Source organism: Tympanuchus pallidicinctus, unplaced genomic scaffold, assembly GCF_026119805.1.
Source record: "Tympanuchus pallidicinctus isolate F22 unplaced genomic scaffold, pur_lepc_1.0 scaffold2, whole genome shotgun sequence".
Taxonomy (NCBI): domain Eukaryota; kingdom Metazoa; phylum Chordata; class Aves; order Galliformes; family Phasianidae; genus Tympanuchus; species Tympanuchus pallidicinctus.
Window position 1 is genome coordinate 3213419 of NW_026294721.1, and position 24742 is coordinate 3238160.

General features: G+C 36.7%; 1 protein-coding gene and 1 long non-coding RNA gene across 7 annotated transcripts in view; one reads left to right on the forward strand and one right to left on the reverse strand.

The window, feature by feature from the left end:
• The window catches only part of CTNNA2 (catenin alpha 2), a 453719-nt gene that overhangs the window by 281662 nt on the left and 147315 nt on the right, over positions 1 to 24742 (forward strand). The window lies entirely within an intron of this gene.
• Positions 15863 to 23532, reverse strand: LOC128080375 (uncharacterized). Its single transcript, XR_008206632.1, has 3 exons — positions 21331 to 23532; positions 20621 to 20865; positions 15863 to 17035 (listed from the first exon to the last, which is right to left on the reverse strand). It is a non-coding gene; the product is annotated as an uncharacterized LOC128080375 (long non-coding RNA).

Here is a 24742-nt window from a genome sequence, read left to right on the forward strand (position 1 = left end):
AAGAACTGGATGATGAATATCTGTTTGAGTATTTTGAGAGGTTAAAGTCTGGGATTTTGAAGCATAGATAAAGAAGATCAGACATTCAGTAAAATTCCATGACCTAAAATGTAAGATTTAAAAAATTCCAGCTTGAAATTAAGCATATGGTACACAATTCCTCTTTCCATTTTTGTTCGGTTTAACTACTGAAATTCCATTGGTAGGGCCATTCTCTTTATATCTTATGGACATGAGCACTGACCATCCACCTCTTTCAAGAGTGCATGCAGATCAATTAAACATTCTGATTTAACATTTTTTACTTCAGTTGCTATTCAATATCTTACTTTTTACAGTATGTGAAATATTTCATTAGCAGCTGACAATTTGTAAATATGGAAGATAGATACTTATAGAACGCCTCTGGATTGATGTGATAATCTACTAGATGAATTACTGCCCATTTTATTACACATATGCTCAATAGTGATGTGCTGGCTAATGATCCAATCATTCATTTGCTTTAGCAAAAATCTTTTTACTTAAATGTAAGAGGAATAAATTATTAGATTCCACCTGGGGGCCTGGGGGGGGTTGGAAAGATTATAAAAAAAAAAAAAAAAAAAAAAAAAGGTACTGCATACCGTGAAAAGGTTTTAGATTCACACGTATTCTTCCCACCTGTTGAGATTTACCAGGTCCTAACAACCAGTCATAATGAAGTTGTTCATGGTAATAAATTCTGGAGCAAGAAAAAGGAGAAACGGGAAAGACATTTGTGATATTTGTACTCTTATCCTCTGTACTCCTACCCTCGGTGCTCTGTTAGTTTTACTTTCTGAATATCTCCTAATATTTCAGTGGTTGAGGTAACACATCCAGTCAAAATATGTTTAATTTCAAAAGCTCATTTTGGATTTACACAATTTGATAGTGTTTATTGAGATATATTTGTTCTGAGAGGAAAAATTTATCCTCAGCTTGTATAAATAACATGGGAATGGGTAAAATGTTGACAAGATAAGCTCATAAATCAATCATCATAAGTAAATCAATGAAGAGAACTCTATCACCAGCTCAGTTGAATTACAGGTTGAAAACAGTAGTTTCACAGTTGACAAAAGAAAAAATTCTTATGTCAGTTTTCCACTTCTATGGCCTGGCTTGTTCAGTTTTGTTGTTTGTTGTTACATATATCCTGTTTTCTCAAGATGTACATATAAAATCATTTGGCAATACACTGCAGTGATTTTAAAAATAAATATACTCCATTTTCACAATTTTGTTTTCTTGTTCCTGTAATAGCATACATTTAGGATTTATCCACCTGAGCAGGAATTAAAGAAGATCTAATTCTAAATTTAAAGAAAATTTGAAGAAAATTTGAATCTTCTGTATTTTTCAGGAGCCCTTGAAAAGCTCCCATAAACTGCACCATCATGTAATTTCATTATGTTATTGAAGGAAATCTCAGCTCCTTCAGCCACTCCTCATAAGGCCTGCGTTCCAGATCTTATGAGGAGCGGCTGAAGAAGCTGGAATTGTTCAGTCTGTAGAAGAAGAAGAGGAAGCTCGGGGGAGACCTTATTGCTCTCTGTAACTATATGTTCTTTACAGAGAGAGTGGTGAGCTGCTGGAACAGGCTGCTCAGAGAGGTTGTGGATGCCCCATCCCTGGAGGTGTTCAGGTGTTCAGATTGGATGGGGGGCCCTGGGCAGCCTGGTCTAGTATTAAATGGGGAGTTTGGTGGCCCACCTCTGGAAGGGGGGTTGGAGATTCATGATCCTTGAGGTCCCTTCCAACCCTGGCCATTCTGTGATTCTGTGATACCTGAAGGGAGATTGTAGTGAGCTGGGGGTTGGCCTCTTCTTTTGTGTGACTAGTGATAGGACTAAAGGGAATGGTTTCAAGCTGCACCAGGGAAGATTCAGGTTGGACATTAGGAAATACTACTTCTCTGAAAGAGTGGTCAGGCATTGGCTGGGCTGCCCAGGGAGGTGGTGGAGTCACTGACCCTGGAGGTGTTCAAGGAACGTTTGGACGTTGTGTTGAGGGACATGGTTTAGTGAGTACTATTGATGTTAGGTGGATGGTTGGACTGGATGACCTTGTAGGTCTTTTCCAACCTTGGTGATTCTGTGAAAGGGAAATTAGGCCACATGTATTTGTCAAGGGGTTCTTTACTGTGCCTTGGTTTCCTAGCCTTTCCTGCTGCAATGAGGAAGGTAGTGTCTAATTTTCATATAAGCCCTTTTTGCAGCTGCACCTTTCAAAACAAAGGAGAAGAAACAAGGCTTACAGAAAAGGGGGAAAAAAAAAAAAAAAGAGGTCAGAAATTTAGGTAAGTGCAGCAGTATCAATCCCTCTCCTCTGCCGTTTGCTATGTAATAATGGGGAACATGCTTGATCACCATACATTTGGTGATCTCTGATGCTTTTTAAGGCTCAGTAATCCTCAATGCTAACATCCTGTCATGAAGAATTAGTTAAAAAATTGAATCTAGAGCAACCAAGGGGGATGTGATATGTATGTAGGTGTTGAAAAGCATGGATATGAAAAAAAAAGGAGATAAATTGTTGAGGTTGATTATGTAACTGTTAGTTCCAGTGATGAGAAATTAGATGAATCAAAGAAAGGTTAGAGCTGAAGATCAGCAACGTCTTGATTCAGAAGGTCAAGAAACATACAGATCTAGGACTCTGTGAAAGCAAAGGATATAATTACCTTGACCAGCTTAGTTATAGCTGAACATAATTTCCTGGTAATGGAATTAATAAACCTTACGCCGAAATCAATAGAAACATATTGTTACCTTCTCTGGGAGTTGTGTAAGGGCTAGATGACTTTGCAGATATCTTCTGGTTCGTTTTTTATGCATCTGTGAAAATTAACTCCCTCACAGAATGACATCTCTTGCTAAGTTAGTCTTTGACAAGACTTCTCTGCATTTCTGTTTATGTAAAACTTGTAACTGGAGCGAACTCTGAGATTCGGAGGGAAATAGTCCTTCAGTTGTCATAGGGTCAGGTAAGAATGGACAAACTGACTTGCCTCCAAAGGTCTTGTCTAGATGTATTCCATTTGACTTTATCATTGTATCAACACATTAATGACATCTGTAGAGGTATGCTTCTTCCAGACTCCTTTCTTTCTTTCAAAGTTAAAAACATAGGTAATTTGTCTGTCTTACTGAATTAGAGAAACAGCATTTCAGAAATTTAAGACAATCTTGCCATTGTAGATTAGATATTTATTACAGTCTACATACGTCTTCTTTCTTCCCCAAAAGCAATCAAACAAAAAGACAAAAACACTCCAGAGGAATGAGATTCATTTCCAGACGTTGCTGTTGCATCATCACTTTCCTTGAAAGGCAATGTATCTTTGTCTGATCCTTCAGACATAAAAATGAAAACTGTCCTAAAGAAAAAGTCAGGATCCTTTTCTGGAGGGTTAAATATATCATTTGTCACCAATGTCTTGTTAGTTTGGCTGCTGACATGTCAAAAAGAAAAATGTTCTCGTTTATAAAGATCCCAGCAACATACTTGTTTTTAGCAGCTGGATTATTATCTGACTGAATGGCGTATCTGTGATACTGGCCACATTTTGCCCAATAATCACTGTTAAGCTTTCTCTAAGATTCAGTATTAGAATAGGCAGAACCAAAGGCAGAACAGTGCTATCAACTAAATAAAACTAGAGGTAATGAAGGAATTAAAACAAAGTGTAGTCTCTGTATTTTTATGCAGACTCTATTTTCGGTGTGGTGGGCAGACCCACAGTTTCACTGGTAAAATTTATTTTAAGAACTCCAAAGAATTCTGATAATAATAATTTGTAAAAACAGTACAAGTCATTCAAGAGGCAGATCAAGTTTAGCCTGGCTAATAGGAAACAGCATAGCTAGAACAGAAATATTGATCAACAAGGATATATATACCTTATTAAAATTCTCTTTGTGCATATGCTTTTATATATACATATATATGCGTGTGTACACACCTACATATGTACACACACACACATATATTTATAGGAGGATCATACTTACCATGTTTGTGCTAAATCAAATATTGACGTATCAAGGCCAAGCTGTGATAATTCAGCTGATGATTGCATTGAAACTAAGAGATGAACTGCTGCTGTTTTGGAGTGTCTATGTGAAACAGAAGCATGGTTTATAGAAATTACTCATGTGATCACCCAAATAAATTGATTGAATTCAATCTCTTGGCAGCCCTTGCTCTAAACCCTGAAAATGAGGTAGTTAAAAAATAATGTTCATAAAAAATATATTTAATCCTGTATATACTGAATAAAATTACTAAAGTGTAGTAATCAGCATTTGTATGTGCTCCCATATAGTAATCATTTTTAAGAGTAACTGCAATTGAAAAACTCAAGAATTCTCAGGCTGTTGTTACTCATACATGCATGTACAAAAATGAATATCCAGTATATATACGTATATATATGTGCATATATATGCATGTATGTGTATTTGTAAGTACTCTCATTTGTATGTCTGTAGATTAATTCTCTGGTTTCATTTACATAATAGAAAACTTCCAGTCTTCACAGGTATGTCTTACATCAGTTTTGGTTCTATGAGAGATTTCATTAGGTCCAGATACTGTGCTAAAAAATAATAATAATAATAATAAAAATAATAATAATTTTAAAAAACCTTTAAAAATTATTTATCAAATGATATTTAAAACCCAGAAAGTCACTCTAATAAATGTCCTAAAAACTGGTATTGCTGCTATAATTAGAAAGTTAATATTTTTGGAAGTCCTTCAAATATAATGTATACACTGAGTAACAGGGAGCCTTGGGGATGCAAAACATATGCAGAAAATGCATGCAGCAGGTTATAAAGGGAGAAGAGGAAGAGTTAGAGAAAAATGAAGAAAACAAAACAACAAGGTTGTTGATAGATATGAGGAATTAATCTTAAAATGAGGTCTGCTGTAGAGGAAGATAGCGAGGGATCCTTTCATGAGGGCTCATGTAAAGATGGTTTTGCTAGTTGGGAAGAGGAGACGTTAAAGATAAGTGAGAGCTGAGCAAAACGTGGGTGCCAGGTGTTAAAATAAAAGATAGGGGGAAAAGGTTTTCAGTCTAGGGAAATGTGGTGAAATGAATGTAGTTTAAATGCTGTAAAAAAAAAAAAAAAAAAAAAAAAAAAAAAAAAGGAAGAGTTCTTTCTTACAAACTTCGTGTGAGATTAAAGTGCAGAAGAATGGTGAGGAGACCAAAGTCCTTAGTGTTTGAAACTTTGAGGAAAAGGTTATTTAAAACAAACAAGCAAACAAACAAACAAAAATAAATAAATAACGAAGGAGAGAGAGAGAGAGAGAGAGAGAAACAAAGAGAATTAGTGACAAAACCAGAAAGATACCTTTGTGAGTATTTATCTTTGAGGCTGATCTTAGGCTTCTAATATGTGACGTCTTTCCATTTGTTGCAGTGGGCTTTGAATCATAGAATCACAGAGTGGTTTGGGTTGTAAGGGACCTGTAAGATCATTTAGTTCCCATTCCCTATATAGGCAGGGACGCCTCTCTCTAGACCAGGTTGCTCACAGCCCCATCCAGGCTGGCCTTGAGTGCTTCGAGGGACAGGGCATCCACAACCTCACTGGGCAGCCTGTTCCAGTGTCTCACAACCCTCATATTAAATAATTTCTTCCTAGTCTAAATATATCCTCTTCCTGTTTAAAGCCACTTCCCCTCATCCTGTCGCTACCTGCCCTTATAAAAAGGTTCTCCCCAGCTTTCCTGCAGGCCCCCTATCATGAAATGAAAACAACTGAGCCATCTCTTCCTCAGAGTATTCAAATTCTTGTAAAATGCATTGCTGCTAGTCTGTGTTCTAATTTGTTTAATTAAAATGGACATACAACAATGATTGGTGCTTCATATTTGGGGTATAATTTAACCCCATGTTCTACACAGTACAGAATTACATGATTTTGCTTGACATATTCTGAAGACAGTTTTGACTTTACGTAATAATTAATATAGGTTATTTCAGCTCTGTAATGTTTATCAAATGTCAGTGTACTTGGGTCCCATCCAGATACAGCTACACCAGATACAGATACAGATACACCAGATACTCTGGTGCTGTCAGCAGAGCTGCCATTCTTTAGAAGAGATGAAAATTAAACTCATCTTCAAGTAGCAAAAAAATAAAAAAATAATAAAATAATAATAATAAAAAATTTCAATGTAGCTTTAAAACTGATGTTGTTTAGTGCTGTCTTATCCAATATATCTTCATTTTGATGACTAAATTATTTTCTGAAACTAAATTGTCTTAAATTAATTTTAGAAAGTGCTTTCCAATGCATTATACTTCCAGAATGTACGAGTGGAAGAATCTATCAATTTATATTGCCTGACTAACATATTCCTGGTCACTCTGAAGTATATCTCCAGTGAAAAGTATTTAAGTGTCTTGCTGAAATAGGCAGATAAATTAACAACTCTACTTGTGCAAATGTATTTATGTGTGACCAATCTATGCAAATGAGTTGCTTCATTAAAAGAAAAGTGGTTTCTTAAAAGAAGGGAGTTTGATGCATATAAAGCATTGAGAGAATTGAACTTGATGAATGCAACTGAGTTATTAATGAAACAGAACACAGAATATGATGAGAAATTCTTTTTTAATATTTATAAACATATGTATGCACTGTTACAATATTTATACACAAGAAAACAATATTCTAAATACATTTCTTGATCTACTTATCAACTCTTAGGCTTGCATGACAAAATACGCATCATTAGAGATTCTGTAGAAATAATACATAGGTGAGTTGTTGTGCATAATAACATGTTCACAGGTCAGCTGTGTATAACAGAATGCATTACCTACCTGCAATTGTAAGACCTCTGCTAAAGTACTGTGTCAATGTGGGCTACTGACTGCAAGAAAGATGAAGATGGATTGAAGAAAGAGGTAAAAATAAGGACAAAAACCTGGAATAAAGTGTGACTGATGAGAGAAGATTGAGTGAACTAGTTTTATTTAGTCTGGGAAAGTGAGAATTGCTACTGTTTTTCCTCTATGAACTATGGAAGAGGCTGCTGCAAACCATAATGGAATAAGCAGATTTTAGTTTCCTTGTGGAGAGGAAAAATAGTTCTGGAATAACATTGTAGCAGAAAAGTTCCAGATTGGAATTAAATAATTAGCAGCAGGGAGTTCAACACTGAAGGTGCTGAAAAGTCCTTATCAGCATAGGCTTTTGATAATACATTGGGCAAACATAGTGAATGATACAAATGATTTTGCCTTGTTGTAGGAGAATGTGCTGAATAGCTTTTTCAGTTGCTCTCAGTCATTTTCTTCTATCATTTTAGAGGCTAAATAATAAGTTATTAAACTGGGAGTATAATAATGTATTAGAAAGCAAAAATGTAAAGACACTGTGTCCAGCCCTGAGATCCCCAGTGCAAGAAGGATGCAGAGATGCTGGAATGGGTCCAGAGGAAGGCTACAAGGATGATCAAAGGGCTAGAAAACCTCTCATATGAAGAAAGACTGAAAGGGCTGGGTTTGTTCAGCTTGGAGAAAAGAAGACTCTGGGGAGATTTCATTGCAGCCTTCCAGTGCTTGAAGGGAATTTACTAGTGGATGGGTAAAGTAACTTTTTGTGTGGTCTGATAGCAACAGGACAAAGGGGAATGGCTTTAAAGTTAAAGACTGAAGACAGACATTAGGAGGATATTATGTACTTGGAGAGCAGTGAGACCCTGGCACAGGCTGCTCAGAGAGGCTGTGGATGCCTCATCCATGGAGGTGCTCAAGGCCAGGTTAGATGGGGCCCTGGCAGCCTGAGCTGGTGGGTGGCAGCCAGCCCACTGCAGAGGTTGGAACTGGGTGGGCTTTGCGATCCCTTCCAACCCAAGCCATTCCATGATTCTATGATCTTCAAATTAAACTATACCTTATCCCATTTGAGGAACCCATCTGAAAGTGTTAAATGATTAGTTCTGTTCTGAATACAAAAAATCTAAGTTAATGATACCCGCACTTTCTCCCGACAATCTTTCTTTTTTGAACTATGAGAAGAACAAAAAGTCTTGAAATGACAAGTAAATGAAAAATGCAGAGATCAAACACATCCAATTTATAAACCAGTGGGTGAACAAAATTAAGCTAGTGTCTTCCTTGTTCCTATGTTAGACTTGCTCTAACTTTCAACATCACTTAGTAATGGTCTGCCAGTGCTGTCAGTAATTTGGGAATTTGGCATGGAACAGGTGTTTATACTATTCAAAGTGTATGGATTTCCGTGTTCCAGCTTTAAGGTTGTTCCCTGCATATTGCTTTAATCCAATGTAATGATTTCATTAAATGTCAGTATGTGTGCTGACAAAAACTTATGAATGTGCAAGCATGCATGGATATATTCCATTGCTCTCTATATGTCATTAGTTATTTATGCATTTAAAAAGTTTAAGTAAGTTGATGAGATGACAGTAAGTAAAAAAGATGTTAGTTTCACAACATAAAATACAAAATGTGCTTGTTATTCCTAAAAAGCAGTATAATGTGGACAGTTACTTGGAAGAGTTCTGATACAGTTCAGTTGCAATAATGGATTAAAATGCAAAAAAATTTGGCGCAAATAAAAAGTATTTCAACTTCTGTGTCAAATTGGATTTACAGTTAGAAAATGCTTTCTAATACATAAACCAAATGTCTCTTGCTGCAAATTGAGTTGATCACTTTTTGCCTTACCTTTTGTAGACACAGAGAATGCTTGAACAGTTTCCATTTCCATTTGAAAACTACATGTTTCTTGCAAAGCTACTTTTGTTTCTGATCCTGTGATTATCACCTGATGCAATTCTACTGGCTGTTTAGATGGGCTGAAATTGTATTGTACTTGAAAAAGAATTCAATGAAGTTTAGTTCAGGCATATGGCAATGGCAGTACCTTATTACAAGGAAGTCTTTTATCTTTTCTAACTTTAAGCAAATCCGTACTTTCAGAAGACATTGCTTACTTCATGAAGAAATTACTCTGAAGTAGGGTATGAATTTAGAATGGAACAACTTCTGAGCCCTGATGTGGAAACTTGTATTACAGTCAGCCAGAGGTAAAGACCTCGCTGGAGGTGATTTCAGTAATTTGAGTGAAATTTGCTGCTGAAATTATGGCTGCTTCTGGGAGTTCAAAGTCATTTTCAGCAAGCTTCTGCCCTATCTGATAGGATGTATGCATGCTTCCATGGCTTAGAAATACGAGTTCATGCATTTTCTAGGTGTGTGTGAGGATGTAGCTTGTCTGTAACCCTGGTCCTACAAACCCAAGATTTGCTGGATCTCTTGGATACATTTATCCTCCTTTACCATTCTGGAGCAGCCTCACTTTAACAGTGTTTTAAAAATCTGAAACCAACCAACTGAATACAGAAATTGGAAGAAAATTCCAGCATTAAAAAAAAAAACAAAAACGGTCTGTAGCATCACTAGGGAAGTGAAAATTTCTTGATTAACTTGACTACCTTTGATCAGAGAATCAAATCTTTTTGCTACTACAAGTAAACCAGCAAAATTTGGGTTGTTTTTTTTATTCTTCTTCATTGATGGCTCTGATACACTATAAAATCTATTTCTGCTACAATCAAACTCCAACCTTCCATAGATTTGCAGAAGAATAGTATAATCCTCTGTCTTTATTAGCTATCAGCCACTTTCTAACATGGGTGGCCACTGAAAGCAAAACTGGACAACAAAAAAGGTTATTTAGGAGCCCTGTATTAGGTTATGTTTGCCTTGCATTTTACAAGTGCACCTGTGCTGAGGGTGCACTCGATCCCACTGTCGATGTTGCTGATAAAAATGTTAAAGAGCAGCAGTCCCAGTACTGATGCATGAGGGACACCACTTATCACCCATCTCCATCTGGGCGTAGACCCTTTGTTGAACACTCATTGTGTACAGTCTTGCAACCAGTTCCTCATCCACTGAACAGTCCATTCATCAAATCCACATCTTTCCAATTTGGAGAGAAGGATGTTAAAGGGACTGTGTCAAAGACCTTACTGGCATTCAGATAGATGATACCAGTGACTCTTTCTTTGTCCACCGATGCAGTTATGCCATCATAGAAGGCCACTGTGTTGGTCATGCAGGACTTGTCCTTGGTGAAGCCATGCTAGTTTTATCATCTCCTTGTAAGGTTATGTTTTCTTTGTATTACTGGTATACTTTTCAGTTTTTTAAAAATCAAACTTGGATTGATACCTTGGTTGAGGTACCAATTTCTCAGGAAAGGTATAGAAATAACCAGTTTGCTACAAAAACCTAAACAAAACAGGAGAAATTCTAAGTGAGTTCCTTCTGTGCATAATTCACTTTACTTCCTGCAAGGGTCCAGCAGTGAGGAGTTTAATCAACACATCTACATATATTATGTTTTCGAAGGTTAATGGCATAGCATAACTAGGTCAACTTCCATTTTCTGTGAAAATACAGCAATTGATCCATGCTTGGAGAGGAAGAAGTCATACCAAAAAATATGCTAGAAAATCACATTTGATCTAGCAGTGACAGAATCAGTCCAGCAATATAATCTACCAGACAGAATAAGTCCAGCAATATAATCATGCAAGCTCTAAATATCTGTGCTAAGTTCAAGTGTAAACAGTTTGCTTTATTAACCACCAATACTGTATTTTTAAAACTTGTGTCTAAAACTTGGTTCTTTGCCTGTGGATACTCCCACTTCTAGGCAAAGGAAAAGAGTCAAGGCTATGTATTTTGACGTAGGTTTGTGAGAAATGCTAGATGTGTTCCTGATTTTGTCATGTCAACTGTCATTTTGCCCAAAGAATTATTGAGGACATCAGGCAGATTCAGATTGCAAAATACTGAAGTATTAACACCATTATCATACCAGGTATGATATCATATAATAAGGGATAAGGTAAGGTTATTCGATATTTAAGATAACTAAGGAAAATACATTTTAATTCCAAAGACAACATAGCTTTTTTATATTCATTTGTTTGCTCATATGTATTTAAGTGTTTTCAGAAAAAGGCACTGAGCTTGTGCATAAACCTGCATAAACATAGCATCTTCCATTTACCGTTACCTGGCTTCTTGATTCATTTAGTCTTGTAATGATTTGAGCTTAGAAATCCAATGACATTTTCACTAACCATCTCAAATGATCTGAAATTTTTGTGTCAATTTCTTTGTCTGTTTTATTGTCAGCTTTTTTAGAAGCTTTCCAATGGTCTTTCTGGCTTCTGCTGGGCTGCTTATATGAGGATTCCTAAGTCTGTCTAGAGATGTCAGACTTGACCAAGATATATTTTCTTGTCCCAGTTTCCTAGGAGATATTGTTTAATTGTTAGCCATGTTATTATATCTACAAGAACACAACTATCTGTAGTTGTTTCATACAGGAGTTCAATATTTTAGGTTTTGTAATATGTGGTTTCCTTAATTTTGTGGGTTTTGTTGACATATCACTTCACACTTAACTAAAAATAATAAACTACTTAGATCATGCATATCAATAACAAAGTCTGTTAGAATTGAGAGATTGCTTGCTTAATACCAACAAGTACTTTGGAGAGCATCAAATCCCCTGACAGATGAGTGTTGCCACAAGGATTTATTTTGTACAGCCTTTAACTAAAATAACTTCAGTTGCATTTTCCTATTTAAGAGTACTGAAGTAGAAGGCTATAGCAAAATGATTTATAGATAGAAATTGCATTCCACTGCTTACCTATTTCTGTAAATGATATCACAGATGCAGTTTGTACTTGATCTTGAGCACAACAATGTTGATATTTGTATATTCATCAGTTTTAACTAGAAAGTCATCTTCCTTTCTTCCTCCTCAAAATGTTCAGAAGTTTTAGAACACATGATAGTGTTAATTTTCTTTTTCTCATCATCAGATACACAGAAATATGTTTCTATTCTATATTTGGAGCATTTTCATTGTTCATTATGACAGCTACTCTGAAAGTAATGCCTTCATTTATTATGTTGGCCCATGGCGTCAGAGGTGGATGTTGGCAATATGGCAGTGACAGTTGAACCTTCCTATCAATATTCTCTTACGTTTTGTTGCCATGTGACTGATGGCAGCAGAGGTGTTGTCTTACAAAATGACATCTGACACGGAAGTGCCTATGAAGTAAAAGTGTGTCATTGAATTCCTCCATAGAGTATCTGCTGTCGTTTCCATGGAAATAAACAGGGGATGACCTACGTAGAAGCAATCTATGTGAAATCATCTAAATTTTTAAATGGTGAGGGAAACAAAGCAAAGTTTTCCTATGCCATGTTTTGACCATTTAGTTACCATCCTACAACAGTGGAATTAGAAAAAATACTGAGTCCTGTCCTGCATTTGCAAATTGAACCTTAACTCACTTTTAGTTTTAGAGATAGTATACAACCAAATCTCTTCTCTGACCATTTTGTTTACAAAAAACACAAAATCATCATGGTTGGAAAAGACCTCCTAAATCAACCAGTCCAACTGTCCATCTATCACCAATCATACCACCCATCACTTATTGTATTGTACTGAAGGAATGCTAACAGTCATATTTTGACCATTCACTGTAGAACAGATGTTTACAGTGAGTGTCACAGCACTCTGGTGTGATTTTTTCTGTGAGTGAAATGAAGAACTAGGAAATGAAGTTATTTAGGCAAGATCATGTAGCTCCAGTCCAGGACAAGAAAATCATTAGGCAACTTGTAAAGCTGAACATGTACTTTAGCATAATCTATGCAAGTTTTCAGTTCTGTGCTATAGATAGATGGTTGTATGTTGCTTAAAATAATTGACTTGGTTACTCCAGATAATATGTTTCTTATAAAGACTGGGGCAAAGGAAGGAGTTAGTGTGGGAGTGCTATTTCCTAATAGGAGGCTTAAAACCTGCATTATTTTGCAGCGTAATCTTAGCTGGTGTCACTGACAAAAGAGCACTTTCCTAAACACTTTCCTCCCTTTTGCTTCAATTCTCTTTTTGCTGTCTCAGTTATTCCTCTGTTGGCTCCCTCAGTTGTTCATGATTGAAGTTACAAGGAGACCAACAGACCAGTGCAAAACCGATGGTTCATATGTTTGGTGTCACAGCTATTTAGATACTTGAAATATCTTGCAATTATCTGACCTTATTGGGATCTGCTATTGTGGTCTGCTAGCCAAAACAAGGACTTTACTATAAATAAATAAATAAGTAAATTACTGGTTGTTACTATTTGCATGGTAATTGCTTTGCAGCGCTTATTAAATCAGTGTTTCTGGCACAGCTTTGTGATAGGAGAAATAAGGTTATTAATATAGTATGACAAAAAGCTTCTCTCATTTTCTGCATTTGTTGTTGTTGTTCTTTTTTAATTAATTGCTATTTTCTCGTGGCAGAAGGGGAAATGGATTTATTGTTATTCTCAGCTTCAAGAGATTTTGTTGAGGGTCATTGCATGGCTGGAAAATCAGTGATGTTTGGAGATGTTTAGGGAAATACTTAACGGGAGGAGATCAGCTCCACTGTAGACTACTTGTGCCTTTTAGTTTCAAGCATGAAAACGACTGATAACTTGTCACATTCGTCAATCTGAAATGCGTCCTCAGCACAGTTAATCTTATAAGCTGGAAGCCCAATGCTTTGAGACTATGCTGGATTTATTGTTGCTGTATTCATTACTAGTTGACACAATCATGCATGCTCTAGGTCTGGTCACAACTACTGGTTGATTTTAGTGAGTTTTTGGTGAGATTTGGGATTTGGAAAAACAGTCTTACAGGAACAATTTTAAATGTTCCTGTTTTAGGCATTTCTAAGAGACTTGCCACAAAACCTCTATTGTCTGTACTGCATCTTTTCATACCAATATTTTTAGTTAGCCTTGATTTCAAGATATTGCTGTAAAGACACCATCATATGTTTCAATTTCTCTTAAGTGTTCCAAGGACCCAATGCAATTTGTAATTACGGTTTAATTAATTATTAGGCATATGTAACTGTCAATCATTAATTTAGATACTTCTGTCTCACAATATTTGGAATGGAGCTTGGTTTATGAAGAGTGAAAAAAAATGCACCATTCCATCTGTTAGCCAAAGCCACCTGGCACAAAGTCAGTTTGGGCATCATTATGTAGTTGGCAAGAGTTTCAAAAAATGTGATTTCTACAGTTTTAATCCCAATTGATGCTTTACTTTGTAGTGATGGACCCGTTCTTTTTCACACAGCTCTAAGTAAAAAAATCTTGTATTCACCTTGAAAAAGAAATGCCTAGCATCAACAAATACAGGAATCAAGAGACAGGCATGAAATAATCCTAAATACACAGTCAAATGAGTGGAACTGAAACTGGTCTGTTGTTATAGGCAGTTGAAAACAGTCACGTAGGAGTTGTATCATTGTCCTTTTAATCTCTGTAGGAAGAGACTTGCGACAGTTTTGGGAATTATTCTTTTTCTTGATGATAGTGTGAAAATTTTTTTCCAGAATTCTGGGTTTTACAAGATTGCTACATCTGCAGATCTATTTTCTTCCTCTTTTGGCAGTGAAATTTCTTCCTTAATCGTCTGGAAATAGAATACAGTCATAAAATACTTAACAAATTACTTTAGAAATATAAAGGAACTTTCTCCCTTTAACTCATCAAGGGGAAAGGCAGACTAACACACAGTTAGCTCTAGTTTAGATAAAACCTTTGAAGTAGGATAAAAAAAAAAAAAAAAAAAAAAAGAGCATTTAAAAATAATAGGAATTTTTTTCCCAGTGTTTATTGCTGATAGGAAACAGTTCTCTAAGTAGAGTCGAACGTCTTGCAGAGTTCGCAAGGAAAACATGCATACCTTATGTATTTTAAAGCTGCAGCTGAGGCAAAGCTGATTGAATGATGTAAACAGAATGATGTTTGTTAGGCACATTGAAGCAGGTAGTTCTCAGAAAACTTGCTCCTTTTTTTTGTTTTGTTTTTTTTTTTTACTAAAATAAGTGAGAATATCAAACAGAATTGTAGTTCTACTGTTCAGAACATGTGGCCTGCCTGAAGATTGTGCTGTCATTCTGTGTGTAACAGACAGACAAAGGTAAAAGTTTGTAACTGAAATTATCAAGAGATGACCTTGTCACAGAGGAGTTTGTTTACAAATGCCTGCTCAGAATAGCTTACTTTGTTCAGGATTGTTTCCCTGTGGCAAAACATTCCTATGCTACATTTCAGCACCTGGGGAGAGCATCCTTCGTTTGAATTCTTAAAGTGATTCAGTTATCGTTCCATTTAATTAAATGGCTTTTAATATTTAATTTTCATGAAGGGAAAAATGATCTGCCATTGCAATTATGATTGATTTTATTTTATTTTATTGCGGCAGACACTGGGAGAGAGCCTTTGAGATAAGTTTAGTAATAAAAACGCTTCTGGTAGTTTGTAAAATGTGTTATCTGTAATGCAAAAAGAATTGCTCATGTTATTAATTAAAAACCTATGAGTTAGTCTGGAACGTGGCATTTAATTTACTCCGGTAATGTCATTCAAAGTAAATCACAGCATACATCAGGATGTCATTCTGAAGGACCCCTATTTCTTAAATCTGTAGGAACGTATGGCTCATTAGCTAAAGGTCAAGGATTGCCTTTTGTCTGTTGTGACAAGAAATCTGGGAAAATTTGTTTATGAATAGGCGTATTATTATAGTAAATAATAGGTAAAAAGTACCCACCTAATATGATGTGCTCAACCAACTGCTCCAAGCCATTCACTTGCGATTAATTATTACTCACTTTCTGTAACATGCCTCTCTGTAAGTGTTGGTGGAAAAGTAGATGTCCTTGGTGGGTCAGTGTGGATGCATTCTTCCCACATTTGGCAGATTGTCTTTAGATTTCTCTGTGTGCTTTTACTCCCACCCTATGCCCATCGTAGTGGTATTCAACTGCATTTTGTCTATTTTTTACTGTCTGCAAAATTCCTTATATTCTTAACCTTGAAACTGTCTTGACAGTGAATATTAAAATACAACTTGTGTCAGAAGTTGCATCACTAAAGGATACACCATCATATTTGCTCTGACTGTGGATAGTAATGAATTCATTTTATGCTGGAAGAGCAAATTGCTCACTTTACTATGTACAGATCATTTGAATAATCTGTTTTCTATATATTTTTAATTAGGTAAAATTATTAAGACACATTGGAAATGGTTTTTTTGTTTTTTTGTTTTTTAATTTAAAATGTGAGAAGTCAAACTGTGCCTTGTTTATTGTGTCATTCCTTAGTTTCAGTTGAACAAATTAGTAACAACATATTCAAATTAACATGAAAATGCCAGCTGTGAGCTCCATCTAAACTAGAATTTGGTCTTCACCAAAAGCCACTGTAAGATACAGAAAGGCACAGCCTACAATGGTTAATTGGTAATTTCAGAACAACTCATAAAAAAGCAGTGCAATAACATACAGTGTTAATTTATTTATTCAATTATTTACAAGTGTGATTGGTCTGTTGTGAGCTTTAATCAGAAACATGTTCTTGGGTAATTTCTTCACAAATCATTTGTAGAAAGGGTTACTTAATTTGTCTGTCTGTCCCATATACTAATTAATATATATTGGGAAGAAAAACAACAACAACAACAACAAACACTCCTAAGGATGATGTTTGAAGCAGAGGTTGAAAAACTTAAGTGGTAGAAAGATTTTACAAGAGAAAAACATAATCCCATGGTATTTCTTGCCTTTCCAATGAACCACAACCTTTATATAGAGATTATTAGCTTGAGGACATAGCAGGTTCCCTGAGAATGCAACCAAATAGTGTTCATTTCTGCTCCAAGCACCAGATTTCTACTGTCTTATTTTTTGTGAAAGAGAGGAAATTAAAAAAGAAACACAAGTAGTCCCAATGAGCAGTTTGGCATTATCTCTTCAAGAATCAGAGCACAGCTCCTTTTCATTCCTCAGCAGCCCCTCTTTGTTCATCCAGCTTAGCATCTCCTTTGGTCCACCGAAGTGCTTGGGTAGGACTGCTAAAAGATGGAGACAAAACATGGCCTGTTACACTGTGTTATGCAGAGAAATGGGTAAAAATATCTCTTTTTAAATAATGATTTTAAATAATGTCCTATAGAAGATAGAGGAAGTGCTATCAGAGCAAGGACAACCTGCGTGTATTGCAAACATGGAGTTGGGTGAGTCTCCTCCAGCCTCAACTTCTCCACATGCATATGGCCATGGCTGGGAACTAAAAAAGGCCATGTCCACCCCACAGTGTGTCTCATCCTAGCCACTGTTCCTAAACGAGCACCTTTTTTAATCCAAAAGATTTTAAAGGTAGATGGACTCAATTAATTCCCTGTTCCCAATTCTATACAGCTGTTCCTTTTTTAATGCCTATTTTTTTATAGGTGTCTTGTACAAGACACCTATATTTTTATTTATGAATATTTCTGTTGCTAAAGTGTACACAGGCCCTTATCACACTCCATATCCTTCTCTTGGACGTTAGAGCATATCACAAAATCTTACTTCTGCTGTAAACTAGCTTTGGCTCTGACTAATGACAAGCAACAAGGAAAGAATACAGCAGGCAGTTTAATGAGGAGTAGCACAATAACAGTAATATAATTTGAAGTTACATAACGTTGTGAGTGGAAAAAGAGCAGGTATGTGTTTGCTTTAAAATCAGTTACCAGTGTATTGCCTTTTCTGCAGTAACCCTGTGTGGACTGGCCACTAGAGGGGGAATGGATACACGTTTTGCTGTTGTGCTTTAGCCGAATGCCCAGGTTCTTTGCACATCTCCTTTTACAAAAACTTTCCCAAATCTTTCTTCCCTTTACTTGTCAGCAGCTTATCTTTGTCACCCACTTATAGCCTTTCATAGCTTATGCTTAACAGAGCTAGGGACGATTTTCTAACAGAAGGCAGAGTAATATCAATCTATTTAATTTCTGAAGTGCTGTTCATTTATGCATACATCTCAGATATTATTTAACCTTTCTTTTTTTCTCCTTTTTTTTTTAATCTCCATACACTGAGCAGAGATTTTCAATGTAATATCCAGAATAATAGTTGTTTAATTATTGCATATAACTTACATTTTCAAGGCATGCATGAACAGTTTTCCTTCTATTGCGTCTTTTGCTTTGTATTTGACAATTGAGAATTTCATCCATCAAATCTTATGCAATCTTCAGGTTTTGGAAGTCCGTCTGCACATCTTCCTGATTTTCATTACTTTTTGCAGCATAAGTAATCTGTCATTTGAAAAGCATTGTCAAATATTTCCTGATTGTTGCCAGGATGATTCAGCAGCCCTGGCTTTGGGAGCATGCTGCACTCCCTGTTTTGCTGTATTGAGTAAAAAGTCACTGTAGCTTTGGGTGCCTAGGTATTTTTCTATGATTGTGGATCTTGTCTTGCTTACTGGAGCCTAAATATCTTTCAGATGAGCTTGTTAAAAAGATCTTTGGACATCCAGATAGAAAATGTTCTGCTTTTATGTCACTTAAAGCAGTTCAAAGTTAAGGAATGCAAGAAATAATGGACAATAAAGAAGCTTGCCCTTACTCCACAAAAGCCCAGTCAATTTATCCCTTTTGTATGATATTACAGACCTTAACAGATCTTTAAACTAATGTAAAAGCTACTGCTTAAGATTTATCAGTCCATTAGGATAATCTCTATTCAGGTTCAAGATAGGATAAGTATTTGGTGCAACAGCTACACTTACTAGAAATCTGCATATTTAGCAGCTCCTCCACTTTATTTTTGCACTTTCTTTTTTGTTGTTTTGTTTTTTGTTGTTGTTGTTTTTAATCTTGGTAAATAACATTTTGTCCTAATGATTTGCCAATTTAAACGCACTAGTTTGTTTCTTTAAAAGCTGTAAGTTTTATTTCCCATTTACTAACATTTCACTTACTTGAAAACAATAGGTTTGACATAGATTTTAGTGTTTGTTTCAAGTTTGATTTTCCAGAACTTATTTATCAGATTCTCATTAAGAGTTGTCATTAACAGCCATAACTTGACTCCTTTGCTAATGAAAAATGACAGATTGGGGCTAGGTTGTGCTTCATAACAGGAAAACATATCTAGAGAAAAAAAACAGGGAACTTTTCATCTCCCTTTTTTATGAAAGACATGAAATGTGACTTCAAAAAACAACTTAGGGGGACATTTTTGGGAAGTTTTTTTTTCTGCTATGTAGAATAACTGTGTAATCCCCAACAGTTGCTGGAATCAGGGAAATATATGCATAAAACCAATAGAATAGAATTATAGTAAATATAATAAAAATAGAACCTGCACATGCTGCCCATCAAAGAAGTACAACTATTGATTTGGCATATTTATACATGAAGCAAAAATCAAAGGTCCAGTTTTGTGCATAGCCTTAGAATCATAGAATGGCTTAGATTTAAAGGGATCTTAAAGCCCATGCAGCCCCAATCTTTTCCATGAGCTGGTTGCCACCCACCAGATCAGGCTGCCCAGGGTCCCCTACAATCTGGCCTTGGGCAACTCCAAGCATGGGACATCCACAGCTTCTTCTTCAAGACATGTTTGGATATTGTACTAAGGGACATTGTTTAGTAGGGAAATATTAGTAGTAGGTGGACAGTTGGTCTGAATGATGTTGGAGGTATTTTCCAACATTGGTTATTCTGTGACTTTCTAGCAGCCTGTGCCTTTATTTTGCAAACTTTCTAAGGGTACACTTGATCCCACTGTCATTGATAATCCTATGTCATTGATAAAGATAACAGATAACAAATAGTTAGATTTTTAAAAATATACCCACCGAAAAACCACCACCACCACTAAAGCACAAAAACACAACAGTAGGGAAATAAGCTCAGGACCTGGTTTAATTGGACTTCATGGATTGCTGTTTGTTTGTTCTCAGTATGTCATTTAATATTGCCACAGGTATTTGCTATCCCTTGACGAGTGTTTCCTATGTTGGTTATAACCTCGTTCTCTTCCTGATTCACCTACTGTGGGCACCTGTCCCCTTTTCTTTTAGTACAGTTTTCTTATGTCTTGTGTAATTCACCTTTTTGCAGCTGATGCTCAGTGCCCTTCACTTTCCGCAGCCCTAAGCCTCACCATATGCAGTGTCTTTTGTCTCTATCATTTCTTTATGGTTAGGACCATAGGACTCAATCACTTTATTAGTTTACAGCAATTAGATGTTAAATTCATCACAAGCAGTTGTTTGGGGAATTCATCTGACAGCAGCAATGGGTGTGAAGATGAAGGGAGTTGCATATGCAGGCAGAGAAATACTGAATGTCCAACATGGAGTGACATTTACATGAAACAAAGGTAAACATTAGACGTGTGGTTGCCTCTTTAGTATGAAGATTGCAAACTTTCAAGCAGCAGCCACAAATTTCTGTTAGCTGTCGGAAAATTGCTTTGGGAAATAATCTGGATTGGAGAATCAGTTCTTTGTCAACATGAATTTTAGGATGGAGCAAAGTTTGAAAAAAGGGGCAAAAACCCCCAAGGTTGTTTATCTCATTATTATGAACTTTTTTTATTATTATTTATTTATTTATTTATTTATTTATTTATTTATTTATTAGTATTTACCACCAGACCTCTTGGCAAGCCAAATTGTCAGCAGAGACATTGGGTTAGAGGCAGGTTTGGGTTTACTCCCAGGAGCATGATTTGCTCTCAGCTTGCAAACAGGTTTGATTGCAGATGCGTTTCACAAGGCTGGCAGCTGATAAAGGAATCCGAATCTCTGGAATTCTGCAGCTGTGGGCTGTTCTTGCAGTTTAGTTTGGGATTTTCAGGGCGTCCCTCCCACCAACTTTTGATTCACTCTGCCTGTGAAATTCTGGGAATGGAAAATGGGAGAATGGTTAAGCTGGGATAAAAAAAATTAGAGGGAATTAATATATTGTAAAGTATATTCAGCAATCTGTTTTTGTGCTGCGTCCCTCAGCTATTAGGATGCTTGCTCATACCTCTTTGTAACCACTAGGGTACAGAGGTGTGCTGCTTTACTGAGATTTATTACATATAAGCTGCATCACCTTCATTGGATAAGCCCTTTTAATCAGTTTGATATGTCCATGCATTTATTTTTTTTTTTTTAAATCTCAGATTTTACTGAAAATACAATTTTAAGTCCTCTCTCTGGCGCCGTGCTCTGGTTTGCAATTAGGACAGGAATGCGTCTGAAAAAAAAAGGCCAGAACAAATTTTGCAGGGGATGAGCTTAGTTTCCAAGCATGCCAATCAGATAAATCTGCTGTGCTCAAAATGGTAATTCTGTGATGAAGTCGATTTTTATACTCACCTATTACCTTTGAAATCTCGGGTGTAGGCATTGTTAGCTCAGTCACGGCACGGGATCGGTCGGGTTCCCATAGCACCCATGCTGAAGGACATCTCTGGCTGTAGTTACTGCGTGAGGATGTGAAGAACACGAGAGCAGCAAAATGGTTTAAAATAAGAAGTGCCTTAGCAGCATATTATGTGCTGTTTGCCAAGCACAGGCACACACGATGCTGTTCTTTAGCCACCGCAGCCTGCTACATTTGCCTCTCTCACCCAACTGTCACACCAGCAAGGGTGAGTTGGAGCAGTAATTGGCTTAAAGGCTGAATAATTGCTTCTGAATGCCAACAAGTGACGTTATCTTTATAACAAAAACAATTGCCATGTTCTCACGGAAGTACAGATTTCATTGCAAATGGGTTTGCTTTAAAGCAGCCACACTGCAATAAAATTACAGTGCTCTGCAGCATTCAGCTTGGCTCTTCACAGCCACCCACCCGATTACAGGCTCTGTCATGCCAGCAGAAGATTGTTGCTTGGTTTCTGTAATATTTTTATAGCCCTGCTTCCCTCTAGATAACTTTAGAGGTGGATTGCGCTCACTCCTTTCCTTTCATCAGATTTCTCTGCTGTAAAAAAGAAGTAAACTGGTGGATGGAAAGTCTTTTACGTGGCTCTAAATATGCTTTTCAGTTGGCTTTCTTTTATGTAGATTCTAATAGCGTAATAGGCTCTGGTTTATGTCAGTAATTCTGTAAAAAGGTTAATCTCTAAATCACCAATGTTTCCTAAATTCCTAATCAACTTCATGTTTGGAAAGAAACCCATATAAATGCTCAATTTGTTAATGTTAGAATGGGTCGAGGAAGTCAAGAAAAAGTATAACCTCCGTGCGTGAAGATAAATTGGAACCAGCAAAAATACCTCAGATATATTTTGTCTTAATAGCCATGAATACAGAAGCTGAATATGAGGGAGAACGAGCATGGATGCATTTCAGCAGCAGAATCTGCTGAAGCTCACCATCCCCTTCTCTGTAAATGAATGTTTCTTAAAGGATGGAAAAAAAAGAGATAAGTTGGTTATAAAAGCCTTATTTTCTAGAAGTTGCATGTGAGCTGTGCTGAGGGTAGATGGGAAGACCAACCAGCAAAAGTAGTGGAATAGGCAGCGGAAAAGTGAACAAACATAGAATCATAGTATCATTAAGGTTGGAAAAGACCTCTAAGATCAAGTCCAACCATCAACCCATCCTCACTGTGCCCACTAATCCATGTCAAAACGTGTATTTTTGAGAAGACAGAAAGAGAGAGAGGGGCTGGGTGTCTTCTTCAAACCACTGCTGTTTGCCCTTGCCATGTGGGAGGTGAAGGCACTGAGAAATCACATTTACCTGGTGTGTGTGGCAGTCCCCTCGCCTTCTCACCAGGTTTCATCTTCCCTTTCATCTGCGCCCTTGCCCCTTCCTTTTCTCTTTCTTGTTCAATGGAGCTGTTTGCTGTGGTGCCTTCCTCTCCAGGAGCTGTTTCATCCCTGCTTGCAGAGATTTTAAAACTGCTTTCTTCACCCACATTCGGTCTCAGTTTTCATCTGTGCTGGTCCTTTAGATTTACCATCTTTCAAACGAAAAGGCAGACGAAGCCAAACCACAGCTTCATTTCCTTTTCAGTTCTCCAGTCCTTTGCCTCATTTTTTGTCACCTCATCATTTCTTTTATTATTATTATTATCGTAGCACTACTAATAAGCTTCCTTATTAATACTTATTTGCCATTCTGAATACCCCTGGAGAAGCTGGAGGGAAGGGATATTCAGAGCATCCTTTCGCTATTAATGCAGAGCCAGACATGTTCAAGAAACAAATTTAGTCCATTTCAAAAGCAAATGAGGGGCTTTTTACTGGAGCCAAAGAAAACAACCAACTAGGTGCACTTCAAGTACCTCTCAACACCTTTGCCATAGAATCACGGAGCATGTACTACAGAATACAAAATATCCTTAGGTATCAGTAATGATTTTTGCACCCATGTGCAAGGCAGTTAATACCCAAGCATGGAGCTGCATTTTCACTAGCCCCCTGCAGTACTCAGACAGCATGGTAAAGGAGGGAATTTGCAGCTTTAACACAGAATTTCTTTGTATTTTTATATATTCAGGCCAGAAGCAGAATGTGATACATTAGCATTGATTCTGTGGTTTCATATCACTTTTTTTTTTTTCTTTAGTACAGAACAAAAGGAAAAAAGACAGAAAAGAAAATAAACTATCCCTTATATACATTCATAGCATACACAGCAACAGTTCCTTCATCACTGGCTGCACTGTGAGTGTGTATTGATGTTAGCAGCAAGAGATTGCATATTAGAGATCTGTAACACTGATAGTGTTAACCATCCTCAAAAATGATGGCTCTTTCTCATGCCTTTCACCATCTTGTATGTTAAGAACACTAAAAAAAAAAAAAAAAAAAGTTAATTACCTAATTATAAAAGGCAGATTAGTCATGTTAAGTGGAACATTCAAAGGGGACCATTTAAAATATTTTATTTCCTTTGATATTTCCCAATAATCTGAACAAGAAACTGTCACAGCTAACACCAAAAGTACTTACTTTTTTTTTTTTTTTCCCTTTCTTCTTCCTATTTTTTTTTTTTTTGGAGCCATAGAGTGAGCCATAGTAAGGGGATCAAGAGAGAGGAAATGACATATGTCTGGACAGCTGGTAAACATGAAATCTGAAAGGAATAGTGAGGGGAAAATGTATTCCTGTAGTTGCCATAAATACATTACAAATAGAAGACTTCTCATATATACCAATGCAAGCAGCCAGTTGCAGGATGAATAAATGGGTTTGTAAGAGCTGAATTGAAATGAAATCCTTGCATCCTTTATATTATCCATGTTTTTATCACATCAACTTTTAGAATAAATTTGGACAGGCAACGGAGCACCTCTGTGCCATGGAACAGGTGGCAGTCTTCTTTGCACCAGTAGATGAGTATCCAGATATCTGGAGATCATCAGGAAGCTGTCTCTAGAAGACATTACCGTTATAAAAGATTTTTGCAATCTTCATGATTGTGAAACAGCTCATTTTTGACAGTTTAATAAAGTGCTATCCTCTCCATGGAGGGTTCATCCATCATCCTGCTGGAGTGGCAAACCATTGGTGGTCATTACCTCCCTCCAGGAGAAATGGCAACAGGCAATACTGAAATTTCCCTCACTTCTGGAATCAAGCCCCTTGAAAGCCAAATGTTCTGTTCAATTTACTCAAGCTGTCACTCGAGCATGAAGCACGGGGTGAATAAATTGCAAAGGTGGAATTGCTCACATCTTGCAAACTTTGCTTGAGGTTGCTAACACCAATAAACAACAGGAATCATTCCAGGGGAGAGTGCTTAAAATACAACTCACAGCTATGCTGAAAAA